Consider the following 23,599-nt stretch of genomic DNA (forward strand, 5'->3'; position numbering starts at 1 on the left):
TTATATAATAAGTATTATAAATACTGTATTTCAATAATAAATATTAAAAAGTAATTGTCAAATTCAAATCAGATAGTGAATATGACCTTGTTTGATTGAGCTCTTGTTTTGTATGTGGTTATTTAATTCTTACAATAACTTTGTGAGGTATTTTATCAGAGCCAGGATTAAGGTGTATATAATTGATATACATAAATGAGATGATATACATAATTCATATACATAAATGGTCTTATATTACTGTAAATTTCAATATTTTTCATCATTTATACTTTGTAATAATTTTGATTTTTAAAAATTATGTTAAAATATTTGTATCTAGATTAATGCATCTGGAGGTACCATCATTGGCATACAAGTAAACTCTAGTTCCAACCCAGTATTTTATTGCCTACATTTTACAAATTCAGTTGAGGATTAAACGTCTTGGATTTGCCCATGGTCACATGGGCAGCAAATGACAAAAATAGCTTTATCCTTAAGTATTAGGTTGCCATACACTCATCTTTGCATTTCTGAGTTTTTCCTCCACTGTCCACCTTATACCATCTCATCAGAGAAATATCAATAACTTGTTTTTAGTAAAAAGAATACTGGAGACATAATATAAAGCAATTATATCCTGATTTTTTTGTCATACCATGGCTCCAGTCCTCTAGATCCAAATGCTTCTGCCTTGTATTGAGGAAGAATGAGGGTATAAAATAATTTTAAGTTTATTTATTTATTTATTCATTTAAATGTTTGTTTAAATTCCAGTTAGTTAACATACAGTGTTATATTAGTTTTTGGTGTACAATATAGTGATTCAATACTTCAAAAAATAGCAAGGACCCATCACAAGTGCACTCCTTAATCCTCATGACCTACTTAACATTTGTATTAGCAAATATATAGAATACAGGTAATTTTTTTTTTTTTAAGTAGTGAAAAGGGGAGAACAGAGCTGAGGTATTTGGGAATATATATATGCTCAGTTTTTCCTTGGAGATTATTTCTAAGGAACTAAGGTATGGCCTGGATATGTAGGCCCTCCATCAGCTTCTGGAAATCAACCTTAAAAGGTGGCTGAGGTATCCCCATAAGGAAGTGAGCATCGTGTGCTTCCTCCCCTCAAACATTTAGAGGTGATAGATGATGCATCCATCTCAGACTATGAAGTGACTTTGGGAATGAAGCGTATGTATTGAACTTTATATGAAACAAAAATTCATGTTATTTAATCCAATATAAATTTGAAGCATATCTACCCTAAATGAACATATAACCATTAAACCCAGAGAAACATATTACTGGGAATGTGTTTTTTAAGTTTATAAAAACATGAAAATAAAAAGTGTTCCATGAAAATTGAAGAGTTACTCAATGAAACTCAATGAAACTCAAGAAGTTTTCAGCAAATACTTCCTTTTAGATCCAGGCAGAATCTTCCCTGTATGTGTGTAAAGTGACTTCCCATTCTCCTAAATTGCCCTGTAGTTTATCAAAGATCCAGTCCATATTGTAGCTCCAACCACACTGCTCACTAGGTATCTATTACTCTGTCTGCCTCTACCACTATACTGTGAGATCCATGAAATAGACATGAATCATTCTTCTGAAACTCCAGAGCACAGTACAAGCTACCTGGAAGTTATCAATAAAGATTAATTAATTAACTTATAAAATTATTTACCTCTTTTTCCAATGTTAGTACCATTCAGATGTAAAATAGAGAAGAGGGATAATTTTCCTAATACCTTTTCTTCAAATTATCAAGTTAACTGAAACCAAACTGCTATATATGGAATGAAACAACAAAATAATTCATTTTGTTAAATGACTTTACTGTCTCAATGCCATTGTTATTCTTCCAATTAGCTAGTAATTCCACATTGTTGCCTTTAATAATGCCTGAGCCCAGAAATTCTTTTTAGGTTATATCCATCTTCCCACATACATATTTCTACTTAGAAATAAAAGTCATGATAATGCACTGAAATAACTACAATTCTGGACAATGGGTATAGAAAGGGTGGGATGGAGAGACTAACATAGCATTAATATCTTTAACTGAAATCAATTTAGTATATTTTAATGCTCAGAATTTTCATTCTTATTCAAATGAAAATTCCTCAAATGTGCTGTCTCCAAGTGTGAACAAATCATTATAGAGAAAAATGTATGATATCTATTCACATCTAGCATATATTTTGAATTTCAAGATATGTGTCAGTATGAATGTATTTTTCTTTTCTGCTATAAATTATTTTTAAATGTTAAATCAAGTTTGAACTATAAGCATCATACAAATGTCTTTGTACTGCCTAATAAATTATACTAGCAAATTTTTTTCTTAAATTATTTTTAATAAGTAAGAAAAGTAAGAAATCTAAATGGAAATGAATCATATGCTTGTACTATTGCTGTCAAAATGAGTTTGCATAAAAAGAATATGTATTAATATTCCATGGAGAGACCTTTTAGAAATAAAGAATGTGGTTATAGTATTATAAAAAGACTACTTTTCTGAATTAAATTGTAGGAGCAGTTTTATGTTCTTTTATTCTGTTATATTAGATACTATCAGATTAAAAATGCCAAAATGAAAATGGTCATATTAAAATATTGTATATCATATTTTAAAGAATACAGATTTTTCACAGCCTTACTTTCAACCCTTGCTCATTCTCTTTGAATTCTCTTTGAACCCTTCCTCATTCTCTTTGAATGGATCACATGCATTTTAATTCTTTGTGGTCTTCCTGGCACTTTTTCTAGCCTTTGGGTTCAAACCGCACTCCTAACATTAGCAAACTGTTTGTGGTATCATAAAGAAAGGATACCAAGATATCAAAACATGGGTTATTTTCCTTAATACACTCTTGGAGTAATCTTCCCAAACTTTGCAAATTTTAATTTTCTATAATGTAAAACTGCTTCCAGTGATATTATCCTATAAAAACTCTATTGATTAATGAATTTGAAAAGTACATATTTAAGAATTATTATTTTTTAAGGAAAGAGGCAATTCTGAGTGGGAAATTTGGGCAAGCTCACTTAGGCTTTCACTGGAAAATTCAGTGGTAAAAATGAACATTATTTTGGCTCAGGGTCAAAAATAGTATTCAAGTGATATCATGGAAGATGATAGAACGTGATGCTTTAGAAATTGGTCCCTCCCCAAAAAAGCTATTGGGCTGGAAAGAACTATTGGAAATATTTGGAACTTGGCATTTTACAAAAATCACTTGTATCATCCAGGAGAACACTTGATGAAGAAAGAGGCTGGTAATAGTCAGTGAATTCTGGTGTTTTGAATGGCAGCTATTATTCCCCAGATTCAGAGAAGGCAGTCATGGGAAATAGCTGCTTTTCTCTTACAACTTGCTTTTGCCGGGGTGGGCAATTAAGACAGTGTCCTCCAAAAAAATGAGGTGCATGTTTTGGTCTTCCCAGTTGATCGCTGAGAGACTGGCATAGAGGCTAATAATTTTTTCAATGTCATTACACTGAAGCAGTTTTCAGGTGGCATCTATCAAAGGAATTTCAGGAGACAGAACATTTTCTTTCTTTTTTCTTTTTTATAATATTTTATTTATATTTTAAGAGAGAGACCATGTGGGGAAAGGGGCAAATGGGGAGAGGGAAAGGAAGAAAATCAAGAAGACTCCCTGCTGAGTGTGGTGCCTGACATGGGGCTCAATTTCACAACCCTAAGATCATGACCTGAACCAAAACCAAGAGTCTGATGTTTAACCTACTGAACCACCCAGGCAACCAGAACATTTTTTTTTTTTTTTAATTTGGATTCTGTTACTCAAGGAAAGATCTGTCAGTTCTCTGGCTATCAAGGTGACAGTGGAACAGAGTCTTCAGTGACCACACATGACAAGGAATTTAGTCTTGGGGGGGGCAAAACAAAAAATAAAACCACCATCACCAACAACAAAAAAAAACCATTTGGAAAAGTCACTAAACAAATGAATAACTGCAGCCCTTAACATGAAAAAACAATAATCCCTGGGAGCCTGTGAGAATTCTGCTCCCCAGAGTTCCACATTACCATATTTAAAATGTTCCATTTTAAACTAAAATTACAGTGAATATAAAGAAACAGGAGAGTGTTACCATTTCATTAGAAGAAAAAAAAATCATAGGAACTATCCCTAAAGAAGCCCAGACACTGAACTTAGTAGAGAAAGATCTTAAATTAACTGACCTAAAAATTCTCAATGAGGTAAATACCAAACGTACGTTTTGGATGATAATATAGTTTTGAAACTAGAAAGAAGTGGTGGTTACAAAACGTTATGACTGAAATTCTACTGAATTATATCTTTTAAAAAGGTTAATTATTCATGTTAATTAAGGGCACATATTCCATGGAGCACTGGTTGTGGTGCATAAAAAATGAATCTTGGAACACTGAAAAAAATAAAATCAATCAATTAATCAATAAAAATGCAATTAAAATGTTAATTACATAATATGTGAATTTCACCTCAAAACAAAACAAACAAAATCTGTTATTATAGAATTCACTATAGTAGAATATTTAAATTCAATATCAAATTAGAACAACCCCACAGGAAAGTCTAAATTGTGAGTAATATAGATTAATAAGTGATCTCATACATATCAATTAAAATGGATAAAAATATATAGACGGTATATAAATTTATATAAAATATCACCCCGAGCTGCGAGCTTACTATCGGCTCTGTCTCTGTAGCCGGCTTTCCCGTTCCAATACCCGCAAGCTCTGCGACACTCAGACACCCCCGATCCTTCTGTGACCCTGCGGGACCTGAGGTCACGCTGATCCCGTGTGGGCTTTGCCCCAGGTAGCCTCTGGAGCGATGTCCCTCAGCGGAACAGACTTTTAAAAGTCCTGATTTTGTGCGCGGTTGCTCTGCTGCTTGCCGGGAGCCGGCCACTCCCCCTGGGGTCTATCTTCCCGTCGCTTTGGATTCACTTCTCCGCCGGTCCTACCTTTCAGAAAATGGTTGTTTTTCTGTTTCCAGAATTGCTGTTGTTCTTCTCTTCGATCTGCCGATGGATTTTCAGGTGTTTGCAATCTTTAGATAAGCTATCTAGCTGATCTCCGGCTAGCTGAAGTAGTCTCAGCTTGCTACTTCTCTGCCATCTTGACTCCCCAATATGGCAAAGGGAACGAGCATCAAAATTCAGGAGGTTCAGAGAACGCACCTCAAAATCAATAAGAATAGGCCCATACCCCATCACCTAATAGTAAAATTTACAAGTCTCAGTGACAAAGAGAAAATCCTGAAAGCAGCCCGGGAAAAGAAGTCTGTAACATACAATGGTAAAAATATTAGATCGGCAGCTGACTTATCCACAGAGACCTGGCAGGCCAGAAAGAGCTGGCATGATATTTTCAGAGCACTAAATGAGAAAAACATGAAGCCCAGAATACTATATCCAGCTAGGCTATCATTGAAAATAGAAGGAGAGATTAAAAGCTTCCAGGACAAACAACAACTGAAAGAATTTGCAAACACCAAACCAGCTCTACAGGAAATCTTGAAAGGGGTCCTCTAAGCAAAGAGAGAGCCTACAAGTGGTAGATCAGAAAGGAACAGAGACCATATACAGTAACAGTCACCTTACAGGCAATACAATGGCCCTAAATTCATATCTCTCAATAGTTACCCTGAATGTGAATGGGCTAAATGCCCCTGTCAAAAGACACAGGGTATCAGAATGGATAAAAAAACAAAACCCATCTATATGTTGCCTCCAAGAAACTCATTTTAAGCCTGAAGACACCTCCAGATTTAAAGTGAGGGGGTGGAAAAGAATTTACCATGCTAATGGACATCAGAAGAAAGCAGGAGTGGCAATCCTTATATCAGATCAATTAGATTTTAAGCCAAAGACTATAATAAGAGATGAGGAAGGACACTATATCATACTCAAAGGGTCTGTCCAACAAGAAGATTTAACAATTTTAAATATCTATGCCCCCAATGTGGGAGCAGCCAACTATATAAACCAATTAATAACAAAATCAAAGAAACACATCAACAATAATACAATAATAGTAGGGGACTTTAACACTCCCCTCACTGAAATGGACAGATCATCCAAGCAAAAGATCAGCAAGGAAATAAAGGCCTTAAACGACACACTGGACCAGATGGACATCACAGATATATTCAGAACATTTCATCCCAAAGCAACAGAATACAAATTCTTCTCTAGTGCACATGGAACATTCTCCAGAATAGATCACATCCTCGGTCCTAAATCAGGACTCAACCGGTATCAAAAGATTGGGATCATTCCCTGCACATTTTCAGACCACAATACTCTAAAGCTAGAACTCAACCACAAAAGGAAGTTTAAAAAGAACCAAAATACATGGAGACTAAACAGCATCCTTCTAAAGAATGAATGGGTCAACCGGGAAATTAAAGAAGAATTGAAAAAAATCATGGAAACAAATGATAATGAAAATACAACGGTTCAAAATCTGTGGGACACAACAAAGGCAGTCCTGAGAGGAAAATATATAGCAGTACAAGCCTTTCTCAAGAAACAAGAAAGGTCTCAGGTACACAATCTAACCCTACACCTAAAGGAGCTGGAGAAAGAACAAGAAAGAAACCCTAAGCCTAGCAGGAGAAGAGAAATCATAAAGATCAGAGCAGAAATCAATGAAATAGAAACCAAAAAAACAATAGAACAAATCAACGAAACTAGGAGCTGGTTCTTTGAAAGAATTAATAAAATTGATAAACCCCTGGCCTGACTTATCAAAAAGAAAAGAGAAAGGACCCAAATAAATAAAATCATGAATGAAAGAGGAGAGATCACAACTAACACCAAAGAAATACAAACTATTATAAGAACATACTATGAGCAACTCTACGGCAATAAATTTGACAATCTGGAAGAAATGGATGCATTCCTAGAAACATATAAACTACCACAACTGAACCAGGAAGAAATAGAAAGCCTGAACAGACCCATAACCAGTAAGGAGATTGAAACAGTCATTAAAAATCTCCAAACAAACAAAAGCCCAGGGCCAGATGGCTTCCCGGGGGAATTCTACCAAACATTTAAAGAAGAACTAATTCCTATTCTCCTAAAACTGTTCCAAAAAATAGAAATGGAAGGAAAACTTCCAAACTCATTTTATGAGGCCAGCATCACCTTGATCCCAAAACCAGACAAGGATCCCACCAAAAAAGAGAGCTATAGACCAATATCCTTGATGAACACAGATGCGAAAATACTCAACAAAATACTAGCCAATGGGATTCAACAGTACATTAAAAAGATTATTCACCACGACCAAGTGGGATTTATTCCAGGGCTGCAAGGTTGGTTCAACATCCCCAAATCAGTCAATGTGATACACACATCAATAAAAGTAAGAACAAGAACCATATGATACTCTCAATAGATGCTGAAAAAGCATTTGACAAAGTACAGCATCCCTTCCTGATCAAAACTCTTCAAAGTGTAGGGATAGAGGGCACATACCTCAATATCATCAAAGCCATCTATGAAAAACCCACCGCAAATATCATTCTCAATGGAGAAAAACTGAAAGCTTTTCCACTAAGGTCAGGAACACGGCAGGGATGTCCATTATCACCACTGCTATTCAACATAGTACTAGAGGTCCTGGCCTCAGCAATCAGACAACAAAAGGAAATTAAAGGCATCCAAATTGGCAAAGAAGAAGTCAAATTATCACTCTTCGCAGATGATATGATACTATATGTGGAAAACCCAAAAGACTCCACTCCAAAACTGCTAGAACTTATACAGGAATTCAGTAAAGTGTCAGGATATAAAATCAATGCACAGAAATCAGTTGCATTTCTCTACACCAACAGCAAGACAGAAGAAAGGGAAATTAAGGAGTCAATCCCATTTACAATTGCACACAAAACCATAAGATACCTAGGAATAAATCTAACCAGAGACACAGAATCTATACTCAGAAAACTATAAAGTACTCATGAAAGAAATTGAGGAAGACACAAAGAAATGGAAAAATGTTCCATGCTCCTGGATTGGAAGAATAAATATTGTGAAAATGTCTATGCTACCTAAAGCAATCTACACATTTAATGCAATTCTTATCAAAGTACCATCAAAGCAATCTACACATTTAATGCAATTCTTATCAAAGTACCATCCATCTTTTTCAAAGAAATGGAACAAATAATTCTAAAATTTATATGGAACCAGAAAAGACCTCGAATAGCTAAAGGGATATTGAAAAAGAAAGCCAACGTTGGTGGCATCACAATCCCGGACTTCAAGCTCTATTACAAAGCTGTCATCATCAAGACAGCATGGTACTGGCACAAAAACAGACCCATAGATCAATGGAACAGAATAGAGAGCCCAGAAATAGACCCTCAAATCTATGGTCAACTAATCTTTGACAAAGCAGGAAAGAATGACCAATGGAAAAAAGACAGCCTCTTCAATAAATAGTGCTGGGAAAATTGGACAGCCACATGCAGAAAAATGAAATTGGACCATTTCCTTACACCACACACGAAAATAGACTCAAAATGGATGAAGGACCTCAATGTGCGAAAGGAATCCATCAAAATCCTTGAGGAGAACTCAGCCGCAGCAACATCTTCCTAGGAACAACGCAAAAGGCAAGGGAAGCAAGGGAAAAAATGAACTATTGGGATTTCATCAAGATCAAAAGCTTTTGCACAGCAAAGGAAACAGTTAACAAAACCAAAAGACAACTGACAGAATGGGAGAAGATATTTGCAAACGACATATCAGATAAAGGACTAGTGTCCAGAATCTATAAAGAACTTAGCAAACTCAACACCCAAAGAACAAATAATCCAATCAAGAAATGGGCAGAGGACATGAACAGACATTTCTGCAAAGAAGACATCCAGATGGCGAACAGACACATGAAAAAGTGCTCCATATCACTCGGCATCAGGGAAATACAAATCAAAACCACAATGCAATATCACCTCACACCAGTCAGAATGGCTAAAATCAACAAGTCAGGAAATGACAGATGCTGGCGAGGATGCGGAGAAAGGGGAACCCTCCTACACTGTTGGTGGGAATGCAAGCTGGTGCAGCCACTCTGGAAAACAGCATGGAGGTTCCTCAAAATGCTGAAAATAGAACTGCCCTATGACCCAGCAATTGCACTATTGGGTATTTACCCTAAAGATACAAACGTAGTGATCCAAAGGGGCACGTGTACTCGAATGTTTATAGCAGCAATGTCCACAATAGCCAAACTATGGAAAGAACCTCGATGTCCATCAACAGATGAATGGATCAAGAAGATGTGGTATATATACACAATGGAATACTATGCAGCCATCAAAAGAAATGAAATCTTGTCATTTGCGACAACATGGATGGCACTAGAGCGTATCATGCTTAGCGAATTAAGTCAGGCAGAGAAAGACAACTATCATATGATCTCCCTGATATGAGGAAGTGGTGTTGCAACATGGTGGCTTAAGTGGGTATGAGAAGAATAAATGAAAGAAGATGGGATTGGGAGGGAGACAAACCATAAGTGACTCTTAATCTCACAAAACAAACTGAGTGTTGCTGGGGGGAGGGGGTTTGGGAGAAGGGGGTGGTATTATGGACATTGGGGAGGGTATGTGCTTTGGTGAGTGCTGTGAAGTATTTTTATCCCCTGGGGATAAAAATATATGTTTATAAAAAAGAAAAAATTATATTAAAAAATTTATATAAAATATAATAATAATAATAAAGATAATAAAAGTAGTCAACACCATGCACAGAAACATGCAAATTCTCCCACTTAGGTAAATACAAAGTCAAGTATCAAGAGATACTGAATGGAAGTGTTGCAAAAGAGATGGCCTTACACACTGCTTATAGAAAATATTTTGGGAAAATATTTAGAAATAATTTAGGAAATTATATCAGGAATCTTTAAAATGTTTATATTCTATTTTTTTTTTAAGTAATAATTTCTAGCCAAAAGAAACTCTCCAAGAGAAATAATCAGAAATTTCAAAATCTTGCATGGATACTTAACACTGTTATTTTTTTAAAAGATTTTTATTTATTTATTTGACAGAGAGAGAGCAATCACAAGTAGGTGGGGGGGCGGGGCGGAGCAGGCTCCCTGCTGAGCAGAGAGTCTGATATGGGGCTCGATCCCAGGACCCTGGGATCATGACCTGAGTGAAGGCAGAGGTTTAACCCACTGAGCCATCCAAGTACCCCTTAACATTGTTATTTATGAGAAACTTATAAATGAATTATTAGATCATTTAAATAAATTGTGGGTAATGTTATGATGCAATGTAAAGTTATTTTTTGGGACACCTGGGTGGCTCAATAATTAAACAATTGCTTTTGGCTCAGATCATGATCCCAGGGTCTTAGGATTGAGTTCCACATCAGGCTCTCTGCTTGGTGGGGAGCCTGTTTCTCCCTCCTCCAGTCCCCCTGCTTATGTTCCCTCTCTTGCTGTCATTCTCTCTGTCAAATGAATAAATAAAAATCTTAAAAAATAAAACTATGTTTTAAAAGGTATTTATGAAAGTAGAAATTAATATCATTCAAAGTAAAACACATTCTTATCAAAATTTGATTTTAAGTGTATACCAATACATAAGCACTATTTCAGATTTTATCTATAAACTTGTGTTTGGGTACATAGCAAAATATGGAAAATGCAAAAAAAAATAGTAAGTGTTTTTAATTAATGTAATGACAGAATTATTTTTATATTCCTCTTATTTAGGTATTTCAAAAATATTTTATAATGACTCTTCATTACTTCTCTGATCAGAAAATAATAAACTATTTAAAAAAAAACCTAAAAGTAGGTTTCTGGCATTCATTAATGGCAAAGTAGTTATATTAGACTAATCCTCTTGCTGATAAACATTAACATCTATGGACAAAATATGAAAAGTAATTAACTGAATGCATTGTAGAATGAGCAAAAGCGGGCAGATTTTTGGATAGTCAGTCCTTGAAACAAGAAAATACAGAGGATGAAATACACAATTATACAATTTTCCCCTGAAAACACTTTCTCTTCCATGTGGCCATCAGAAGGAACTCAAATGGGAAGATGAAGACTTACTTCTTAAGGGGTTAAGAGATATAATTTGGGGCAGCTGGGTGGCTCAGTGAGTTAAGCCTCTGCCTTCATCATGATCTCAGGGTCCTGGGATAGAGCCCCACATCAGGCTCTCTGCTCAGCAGAGACCTTGTTTCCCCATTTCTCTCTGCCTGCTGATCTGCCTAATTGTGATCTCTCTGTCAAATAAATAAATAAAATATTTTTTTAAAAAAAGAGATATAATTTGTTCCTCTAGCAAGAGTTGGAAATTGATACAGAAAATATCAGAATGATGGAAATAATAGATTAAGAGTGCCAAAATATCCATAAAAACTCCCCTAAATTCCATCACAGAACACAAAACTACTTATTTTAGGCAAAAGTCCAAGAAATCAATGAGGAGACCACAAATAGGAGGCTAAAAACCCAAGCACAGCTATCAGCAGGTGCATATTATTGAAGAGAGTTTGGAGTTTGAGTCCCACCAAATTTAGAGAGGCTTATAACACCTTAGACCATCAATTGTATTTCCAGAAGATCACATGTAAGAAGAAAAATTCATATCAATGAACTAATGAGTTCACAGTATAAATAAAGGCATAACTAAAATTTGAACAAAGTAACCAACCTACAGATCTAGAAAGCTAGCAAATACTGAGAATTGGTGATTACAGTGAAAATCACAATTAAACAATTTTAAGTAGCTTGTGATAATTCAAAAATACATATTCTAATTGCTATGTCAGCAAACAAAAAATCAATGACAACCAAAATATTGTGAGCAGTAAGTCTATAGTACAGAAAGAATGACATTAAAATAAAAAGATTGGAATGACACAAATGAAGACAGAAAAAGAGAAAAAAGAACAGAGACAAAAGGATTCTTAAACCATACATAACAAATTTATGCTATAGGTGTAAATGGGTTAAATACTCAAAGCTTAAAGGCAGGTATTTTCAAGTTACTGGGAAGTGGAATATAGGTAATTGATGGAAAATCAAAGGATAGGAAAAGATTCAATCACTTAATGTAAGAAGGTGGTGGGGCTATAACAATGTTAAATAAAATAGGCTTCTAGGAAACAAGTATCATCAGTAACAGAGGGACATTTCCTTATAATGAAATAATATTTTGATAAAGGAAATTCAAAAAACTTAAATGTACAGCAACTATAATTGAGATTTAAAACATATGGAACAAAAATTTTCAAAAATACAGAGAAAAAGACAATTCCACACTCACAGTTACAAACTTTTAATGTCTCTTTTAGTAGGTGATAGCCAACAAATTAGTAAGAATACAGAAGATATGAACCATATTATTATCCAATGTGATCTAGTAGACATTAAGAGAACACTGTATCTCTTACTATGACAGTGCACATGAAACCTTCATAGAAATCTCACTTTAGGTCATAGAAGTCTCAAAGTACATTAACATTTGAAACTTTACTGAATATACTCTGTAACCACAATGGTATTAAAGTAGAAATAATTACTATTAGGATAGCAAGAAAAATCCTAAATACTTAAAAAGTAACCACTGTAATTCTAAAAAATAGAAAAATAATGCAAAAATAACAATATGTGTGTGTGTGTGTGTGTGTGTGTGTGCGTGTGTGATTTATAAGAATAAAACTTTAAAAAATCCATCACTATTTGTGGAACTCAGCCAAAATAGTGTTTAAGAGTAAATGTATATCTTTAAATGCTTATTTGAAATCAATAGTCTAAGAATACATATGATTATGGATTGGAAAATCATTATTAAGACAGCCATTATAACCAAATCAATCCCATAATTGGGATTATAAATTATAATTATATATATTTATAATAAATTATAATAAATATAATATAAATTATAAAAAATATAATAAATTATTATTTAAATGTCTCTTTTAGTAGGTGATAGCCAACAAATTAGTAAGAATACAGAAGATATGAACCACATTATTATCCAATGTGATCGAGTAGACGTTAAGAGAACACTGTATCTATTACTATGACAGTGCACATGAAATCTTCATAGACATCTCATGTTAGGTCACAGAATTTTATTCCAATCAAAATATGGTAAACTATTTTATAGAAGTTGACAAACTGATCCTAAAATTTATATGGAATTTCAATGTATCTAGAATAACCACAGTAATCTTGAAAAAAAATTTGGAGGATTTAATTCTTTACTAAGTACTAAGTAATTACTAATTTACTAATTACTAAGTCTTACTAGTATAAAGCTACACTAATCAGGACAGTGTGATATATAGAGATGGTGCAGAAATAGGTTCACAGTATATATCCAATAGATTTTACATAGATGCAAAGGTAATGCAATGGGGATACTTCAAAAAGTGGATATAAATGACCCATGACACAAGAGAATATGCACAAAATCTTCAAAATCATTAATGATAAAGGAAATTCATGTTAAAATTTTGAGCAATTTTAAATCCTACAATGTCAAGTGTTGAGAATGTGAAGCAACTTACACTCTGATACAACCACTTTGAAAAGCACGTTAGTCAAATCCTACAAAGTTAAATATAATCTACCCTATGGCACTACTATGATATTTATCAAAGATATATGGAAATTTATGCCCACAAATCACTCATACACAAATGTTCATATCAGCTTTTCTCATGGAAACCAAATAGAGTTTAACCTAACTTTAGTTTAACCTAACCCATCCCTAAGTCAAAGAATCAGCATGTTGTGATATATTTATTCAACAATAAAAAGGAACATACAGTAATATTGCTAAATGTAAAAACATACTGTATGTATACACTCTACTTCTTGTACCAACTGTATAATTTCATTTATATGAATTTCTAAAGTAAGCAAAATGAAACTTTAGTGATAGAAATTAGAAGTAGTTGCCACTTTGCAGGAGTCAGGGATTGACAATAAAAGAGACACAAAACACTTTCTAGGGTAAAGGGAATTCTTTGTCCAAACTAATATTACTGTACAGTTAAAATGTCTGCATTTTACTTATACAAAAGATACTTCAATAATAAAAAGACACGGAAAAACTAAAAAAAAAATAGCTTATTGAAAAAATATAGAATCAAATTTCTCCATGAGTATTAGAATAGAGGTTGGCAATATTTCCACTTAAAAAAATAAGTGCTAATATGATTAAAGGTGTTGGGTACAAACAAATCCTTAGGCAAAGTAAAGAAATTATGAGCTCTATCAGTAGAGTTTCAGCGGTCAGTTTATCATCTACTATTAATGGATTTCAATATTCCCCAAATCAGTATTTTCACTGCCCATGCACTTCATTACAGTGTTGCTTGCATAGTTGCATGTATTTTTCAAAATCTGTACCCCCCAGATACCCCGTCTTTCATTTCCATGAAGCAGATATTTTATGAAGGTATAACATATTAAAACATAATAAAAATATTCTCTAGCTTCAAAACATCCACATTTAGAAGAGTAGAAGAAGGCATAATAATCATTATTTTAAGTATTTTCCGGAGATAGCTAGGGTTTTCTGAAGCCTTATTCATACCACTGCCAGAGATTAGTTTATTTGAAATAGGCAAGGTTAATTTTATAATCCTCCAGGCCCTTTAAATTCACTTCACCAAAGCAATTCTGCTTTTGTCTGATTTATACAGGGGCTTTGCAAGAGATTTTGTTTGAATAATGCAGTCTGTTTTTAAAAACAAATGCTATCTGTCCCTATACATGAAACAGATCAGTGGTTGCCAGGGGCAGTGGTGGGAAGAGAGAACTGATTGCAAAGGAATCCAAGGGAACTTTTTTTTTTGGCTTACCAAAATGTTCTGTATCTTGATGTGGTGGTACTAGCATAACTGTGTGCATTTTTCAAAATTCTTGAAGCTTTATACCGAAAATTTGAGAAAATTATGTGCATTTAACCCTAGAAAATCAAAGCTTGATTAAAGCAGATGCTCTCCATTCAAATAAGAGTCTACTTGAGAAGTTACATGTGAAATGGTATATGTTTACTTTTTCCATCTCCTCAGCCTTGATAATTAGCATGCTATGTATACAGAGTTCAGTTGGGACACAGGAGGACATGGCTAAATACCTTTCATTTTTAAAAGTAAGTAAACACACAGTAAGTAAATAAGGAAGGAAGGAAATACTTTCTCCTAATATCATGTTCTGAATGTTCCCTATCTCTTACACTTAACAGAAAAATACATTGGGAAAAAAATTCTAGGAAATTACCGTCTCCAAATTCTTCCCACTCACTGCATAATTCATCAAACATGGCTTTTTTAAAACGTGTTATTTTAATTCCATTATAATCAGATAAAATTCTCTTTTTTAATTATTTTAATCATCTTAAGTCTGTTAAGATGCATATTATTTTCTAGATTATGGGTTATCTTTAGTAGCGTGTTTCATATGCACTTGAAAAAATATGTATTTTATTATACAGTTGGTGGTCTCTAGCTATCAATTATATAAACTTGATTAATAGTGTTTTGGATATCTTCATGGATTTTCTGCTCGTTCCCTTTGCCATATTGGGGAAATTCTCCCCAATAATTCTCTCTAGTATACCTTCTGCTCCCCTCTCTCTTTCTTCTTCTTCTGGAATCCCAATTATTCTAATGTTGTTTCTTCTTATGGTGTCACTTATCTCTCGAATTCTCCCCTCGTGGTCCAGTAGCTGTTTGTCCCTCTTTTGCTCAGCTTCTTTATTCTCTGTCATTTTGTCTTGTATATCACTAATTCTTTCTTCTGCCTCATTTATCCTAGCAGTGAGAGCCTCCATTTTTGATTGCACCTCATTAATAGCATTTTTGATTTCAACTTGGTTAGATTTTAGTGCTTTTATTTCTCCAGAAAGGGCTTTTATATCTCTCGAGAGGGTTTCTCTCATATCTTCCATGCCTTTTTCGAGCCCGGCTAGAACCTTGAGAATTGTCATTCTGAACTCTAGATCTGACATATTACCAATGTCTGTATTGATTAGGTCCCTAGCCTTCGGTACTGCCTCTTGTTCTTTTTTTTGTGTTGAATTTTTCCGTCTTGTCATTTTGTCCAGAGAAGAGTATATGAAGGGGCAAGTAAAATACTAAAAGGGTGGCAACAACCCCAGGAAAATATGCTTTAACCAAATTAGAAGAGATCCCAAATCGTGAGGGGGGAGAAAGTGGATAAAAAGAGGTTCAAAAAGGAAGAAAGAAAAAAAAGAAGAAAAAGAAAAAGAAAAGAATTTTAAAAAAAGAAAACACCTTTCAGAAAGTGGTTGTTTTTCTGTTTCCAGAATTGCTGTTCTTCTTCTCTTCGATCTGCTGATGGATTTTCAGGTGTTTGCAATCTTTAGATAAGCTATCTAGCTGATCTCTGGCTAGCTGAAGTAGTCTTGGCCTGCTACTTCTCCGCCATCTTGACTCCTCCCCCTCTTCATGGATTTTCTGAAACTTGTTTTATTACTGAGAAAATTGTTGAAGTCTTCAACTATATTTGTGGATTTCTCTACTTCACCTTCAGTAAGTTGTCAGTTTGGTATTATACACTTTGAAGCTCTGTTTGCTGTACACACATTTAGAATTATTAATACCATCTTTATTTTTTTAAACTAATGCTATATATCCTGATATTACCTGATAGCTTTATTTTTTATAGTTTTCTTTTTATTTTTAACCTTCTATTTTACGTGGACATCATAGACATCAACATTATAGACATCATAGATGTCTATAGTTGGGTGTGTATACCTATAGTATAGACATCTACAGTATAGATGTCTGTAGTTGGGTGTGGTGCTTTCTTTTGTTTTTAATTTTTTTTTTTTTTTTTTAATAATCACAACTAACCATCTCTCTTAATTGCCCTTTCAGACCACTTGGTTTAATTTAACTTTTGATATGGTGGGATTTAGTACTACCATTGTACTTTTTTTTAATTTATTTTTTATTTATTTTCAGCATAACAGTATTCATTATTTTTGCACCACACCCAGTGCTCCATGCAATCCGTGCCCTCTATAATACCCACTACCTGGGACCCCAACCTCCCACCCCCTGCCCCTTCAAAACCCTCAGATTGTTTTTCAGAGTCCATAGTCTCTCATGTTTCACCTCCCCTTCCAATTTCCCTCAACTCCATTCTAACTCCCCATGTCCTCCATGCTATTTGTTATGCTCCAAAAATAAGTGAAACCATATGATAATTAAGTCTCTCTGCTTGACTTATTTCACTCAGCATAATCTCTTCCAGTCCCATGCATGTTGCTACAAAAGGTGGGTATTCGTCCTTTCTGATGGAGGCATAATACTCCATAGTGTATATGCACCACATCTTCCTTGTCCATTCGTCCGTTGAAGGGCATCTTGGTTCTTTCCAGTTTGGTGACCGTGGCCACTGCTGCTATAAGCATTGGGGTACAGATGGCCCTTCTTTTCACGACATCTGTATCTTTGGGGTAAATACCCAGGAGTACAATGGCAGGGTCATAGGGAAGTTCTATTTTTAATTTCTTGAGGAATCTCTACGCTGTTCTCCAAAGAGGCTGCACCAACCTGCATTCCCACCAACAGTGTAAGAGGGTTCCCCTTTCTCCACATCCACTCCAAGACATGTTGTTTCCTGTCTTGTTAATTTTGGCCTTTGTGTACCTGTTTCAGGGGAGAACGAGGGGCACGCACATCTCTGGCTGTATAGCAGGGCTTGCATGTTCTGTCCTCTGGTGAGGCACCCAGCCCCTCACAGGAGCCAGACCCTACGTGTTCTCAGGCGTGCTTGCGGCTTAGGGACCAAGACCTGGTTTCTCCACCACACTCTCTCTGGCTCAGCACCAGGGGAGGCTGTCCTGGGACGAGGGACTTAAGCCCCTGTCCCTAGCTGCCCCAATTCCCACAATTCCCCCCCCCCCCCCGTGATCTTTTGCTCTTTTGAAGTGCTTTCAACCAGCCTCCAAGTTAATGCTGGTCCCCAGACACAGGGCACTCTCACTCGTATTAGGGATATTACTTTCCAACCGGTCACCTCTGGTGGCTCCCTCCCCCTTTTGTTTATCTTCCGCTTTCAGTTCACCGTTTCCACTCAGCTTTACCTGCCCACTGGTGTCTTCTGCCCCTGTAGAGATCCAGAGGTGTATAATTCTGATCTCAGTCTGATTTCATGGGTGATTGGAGTTCTTTGGTTGGTAATCAGCTCACTTTAGGGTACAGGTTTAAAAGGCGCCTCCTCCTACTTCCCCACCATCTTATCCTCCCACCATTGTACTTTTTTTCCTTGTCTACTCTGTTTTGTTTTTCCTTTGGTTCTGCATTTGTGCCATATTTTCAATTACATATATATTTATATAGAGTATTGCATTTTGTATATCCATTAGATTTTTAGCTATGTCTTCTCATTAATTTTTACCGAGCTTCCCTAGAGATTACTATCTGCCAATCCAACATTTCATAGTCAACTTAGAGTAAATATTGTAATACTGTAAGTAAACTTATTGTAGCCTTGTAATCACATTGGTAGATGCCCTTATCCTTTCTCACAAAAAGTATGATGTTGCTATCTTATAATGTGCCTTCAAAAGTTCATTACAATTTAAATTTCAAGAATCATATGTAAACATTTTAAAATATTTTATAGTTACTGAAAAATTTACTATTTCTGTTGCTCTTTGATCATCCATATTTCCTTATGATATTTTGATTCTTCATCATAAATGACTTTATTTTTTCATGTAGAAAGATGGTACTAGAAGATAGTTTTCATAGTTTCTTTTATTTGAGCCTTGATTAAGCCTTCATTCCTGGCCATCATTTTTTATAAGAAATAGCTGGTCACTGAATTTATTTGTTAGCTTCTATGTAATATAATAATTTTTCTAGCAATTTTCAAGAATTTTATTATTATTACATTCTTATTATTTGGCTTTTAAATATTAAGATGTGCTTAGCTGTAATTGTCTTTAAATTTACAGTACTGGGGGTTTCCTGAATTTCTTAAATTTTTGGTTATGATGTTTGTTAAACTTGGAATGTTTTCAGTTATAATTCAAGCAATTTTCTTCACTCCTTTCTTTTCCTCTTGAGACTTAAATGATAATGTGTAAAAATCACTGAAGCTTTATTCATATTTTTAAAATGTTTTTCAAATAAGAAAATTTCCATTAATCTATCCTCAGGTTCACTGATTTATTCTTCTGTCATATCCATTCTAATATTGAAACCAACAGAAATTAAAAGAACTTTTGCACTGAATTTTTTACTGTTAACAATTAATGTTATTTTAACACTTTTTATTTTATTACTGAAAAATTGTATTGTTCCATTTATTTCAAGTATTTAACTTTTACCTAATGAGTAGTAGTTATAATAAATGCTTTACGGTATTTGTGTGATAATTCTTACATCTGAATCATTTCAGGGTTAACAGCTGCTGTTATTTTACCCGAAAATTGATCACATTTTCACAAGTATTTTTGTGTGATATATACTTGGATTGTATTCTAGACATATTAAATAACATATTTTTTTAGATTCTCAATATTATTATACTCTTATGAACTATGATGATGATTTTGGTTTATTTATTTTAGCAGTAAAACAGCATGATTAGGTTCATTTTGCAAGTTTTCTCTCACCTTCTATGAGGACTAGTTTTTTATTTTTTTAATTTTATTTATTTATTCGACAGAGAGAGAGATCACAAGTAGGCAGAGAGAGAGAGGAGGAAGCAGGCTCCCTGCTGAGCAGAGAGCCCAATGTGGGACTCGATCCCAGGACCCTGAGATCATGACCTGAGTCGAAGGCAGCGGCTTAACCCACTGAGCCACCCAGGCGCCCCTATGAGGACTAGTTTTAATCTCAGTTCAATCTTGGAAGGCTTAATACACTGCTTTGGTTACATTCAAATCATGCACTGTTTAAGTGTTAGTCTGAGACTCAGACAGAAACATAAATCTTAGTTCATTTCGTCAAGTCTTTCCTAAGATATTTTGGGTCACACAGGTGTATTTCAGATGTAAGTCCAAGAAGGGACATGCTTAGATTTATATACACAATTAAAAGATCTCCTTTAAAGCATTCTCCCTTGGAATTCCGTCACACTCGCTTCTCTGCAGAGGCCATTTTTTTTTTTTCTTATCTTTCTGTTTGGATTAGAGTTTCTCCCCACACAAAGCTGCTTCACCAAGAAGCAACATGACAAGGGGCTGGCCTTGGGGCAAAGCCAAAAGAAAAAAAAAAGGAGGAGTATGGGCGACAAAAAGAAATTGAATTTTGTGAAAATTGCTTCTTCAAGTTTTGAAAACTCTTCACATTTTGCATGTTTTTGATTAATTTTAAGAGTCCTCAGGTAATTGCTCCTTTTAAAAAATTGTGGTAAAATACATACACCATAAAATTTAGCATCTTAACAATTTTAAGAACACATTTTTAAAAATATTTATTTATTTATTTATTTGACAGGCAGAGTTCACAAGTAGGCAGAGGCAGGCAGAGAGAGAGAGAGGTGGAAGCAGGCTCCCTGCTGAGCAGTGAGCCCGATGTGGGGCTCGATCCCAGGACTCTGGGATCGTGACCTGAGCCGAAGGCAGAGGCTTTAACCCACTGAGCCACCAAGGCACCCAAGAACACATTTTTAAGTAATAAATATATTTAATATATTGTGCACTCATCATCATCTATCTCCAAACTTTTTCAACTTGCAAAACTAAAGTTCTATACCCATAAAATAATATTCTATTCTCCCCAATCCCCATCACATGGCAACCACCATTCCTCTTTGTCTCTATGATTTTGACTCAGTACCTCAGAAAACTGGAATCACACAGTACTTGCATTTTTGTGACTAGATATTTTCACTTGACATAATATTCTCAATATTCCACATTATAAGCTATTGGACCAAAATGGTGAAAGTAGGTATCCTTGCCTTATTCACAATATTAAGGAAAAAGCTTTCAGTCTTTCACCATTTACTATGATGTTTATGGTGGATGTTCCCTATATGGTTTTCATTATGTTGAGGTAGTTTCCTTCTCCTCCTAGTTTATTGGAATGGTTTATCATGAAAGCCTGCTGAATTTTATCAAATGCTTTTTCTTCATCAATTGAGATACTGGTGTTTCCGCACCCCCCCCCTCACACACACCTTCATTTGGTTATGTAGTATATTACACTGATCAATATTTGTATATTGAAACACCACTTGTGCTTCCCAGGAATAAATCCAACTTGGTTTTGGTGCCTAATTTTTTTAATATGCTACTGAATTTTGTTTGTTGGTATTTTATTGAGTAATTTCAGAGCAATGTCCATAAGAGATATTGGTCTGTTGTATTCTTTTCCTATAGTGTCTTAGTCCAGCTTTGTTATCAGAATACTGCTGGCCTCCTGGAATGAATTTAGAAGTGTTTCCCCTTCTTAAATATTTTGGAAAAGTTTTAAAAGGACTGGTGTTACATCTTTTAAATGTTTAGTAGAATTTACCAATGAAGGCATCATGTCCAGGTTGTTTTTTGTTGGGAGATTTTTGATTACTGATTCAAACTCCTTACTAGTTATAGATCAACTAGTCCTAGACCCAGATTTTTTTCTAGTTCTTTATGTTTTAGTCTTGGTGGGTTTGTGTTGTCACAACCTTGTTCAATTTCTGTAAGTCATCAAACATGTTGGTATATAATTATTCACATATTCTGTTGTAATCCTTTTTATTTCTACATAATCAATAGTAATGATACCGCTTCCATTTCTTATTTTATACTTTGAATCTTAGTCCATGTAACTAAAAATTTGTTACCATGTAATCTTTCCCAAGAATCAAATTTTAGCTTTATTATTTTTTAGGATTCTTTTTGTCAGAGGGAGTGGGAGAGAGAGAGAGAGAATGCAAGCACAAGCACAGGGAGTGGCAGACAGAAGGAGGTGGAGGCTCCCTGCTGTGCAAGGAACTTGTTGCAGGACTTGTTTCCAGGACCCTAGAATCATGACCTGAGCCAAAGACAGATGCTTAATGGACTGTGCCACCCAGGCATCCCTGATTTTTGTTTGTTTGTTCTTTATTCTCTATCTCTGCTCTAATATTCATTACTCCTTTCTTCTATTATCTGTGGATTTAGTGTCTACTTCTTTTCTTAATTCCTTAATTTGTACAGTTAGGTGCAGTTTGAGATCTTTCTTCTTGTTTAATATAAGCATTTCTAGCTATAATTTCCCCCTTAGCATTCTTTCACTATGCTTCAAAAAGTTTTGTTGTGTTGTTTTCATTTTCATTCACCTCCTTGTATTTTCTAATTCCTCTTGAGATTTTTCTTTTTTACTCACTGATTATTTAAGAATATGTGTAGTTTTCTCAAATTTTTGGATTTTCCAGTTTTCTATTATTGATTTCTTACTTTATTCCATTACAATTGGGAAGATATTTTGTATGATATATTTTTAGATCTCCAGACTTAATTTGTAGCCCAACATATGGTCTATCCTGGAAAATGTCTCGTGTGCACTTGAGAATAATGTGTACATTTGTTACTATGTAGAGTGTTCTGTAGATGTTTACTAGCTCTAATTGATTTATTGTATTATTTAATTCTGCTATTTCTTTAATTTACCTCCTGTCTGGTTCTATAGATTATTGAGAGTGGGTTATTAAAGTCTTAAACTATTTTTTGTAGCATTGTCTACTTCTCCCTTAAGTTCTGTCAGTTTCCACTAGATATATTTTGATGGCCTGATATTAGGTATATAAATGTTCATAACTGTTAAATTTTCTGGCTGTGTTAAACCTTTTATTACTATTTGTTATCCTTGACTCTTTTATTATTTAAGATCTATTTTGTCTGAAATTAGTATAGCCCCTCCAGATCTCTCTTGTTACATTAGCATAGAAAAACACTTCTATCCTTTTGCTTTCAGTCTATTTGTGTTGGATCTAAATTAAGTCTCCTGTATATAGTAGGCAACTGAATCATTTTTATCCATTTTGATAATCTCTGTCTTTTGACTGGGGAGTTTAATCCATTTGCATTTAAAATAATCTCCAATAAGTGGTAGCTCACTGATGCCATTTTGCTATGTATTTTCTGTATGCCTTACATTTTTAAAATTTTTTTTTAAATTTCTTTTCACTGTAACAGTATTCATTGTTTTTGCACCACACCCAGTGCTCCATGCAATACGTGCCCTCCTTAATACCCACCACCCGGCTCCCCAACCTCCCACCCCTGCCCCTTCAAAACCCTCAGGTTGTTTTTCAGAGTCCATAGTCTCTCATGGTTCACCTCCCCTCCAATTTCCCTCAACTCCTTTCTTCTCTCCATCTCCCCATGTCCTCCATGTTATTTTTTATGCTCCACAAATAAGTGAAATAAGTGATAACTGACTCTCTCTTCTTGACTTATTTCACTCAGCATAATCTCTTCCAGTCCCATGCATGTTGCTACAAAAGTTAGGTATTCATCCTTTCTGATGAAGGCATAATACTCCATAGTGTATATGGACCACATCTTCCTTATCCATTCATCCGTTGAAGGGCATCTTTGTTCTTTCCACAGTTTGGCGACCGTGG

Source organism: Mustela nigripes, chromosome 14 (assembly GCF_022355385.1).
Source record: "Mustela nigripes isolate SB6536 chromosome 14, MUSNIG.SB6536, whole genome shotgun sequence".
Taxonomy (NCBI): Eukaryota; Metazoa; Chordata; class Mammalia; order Carnivora; family Mustelidae; genus Mustela; species Mustela nigripes.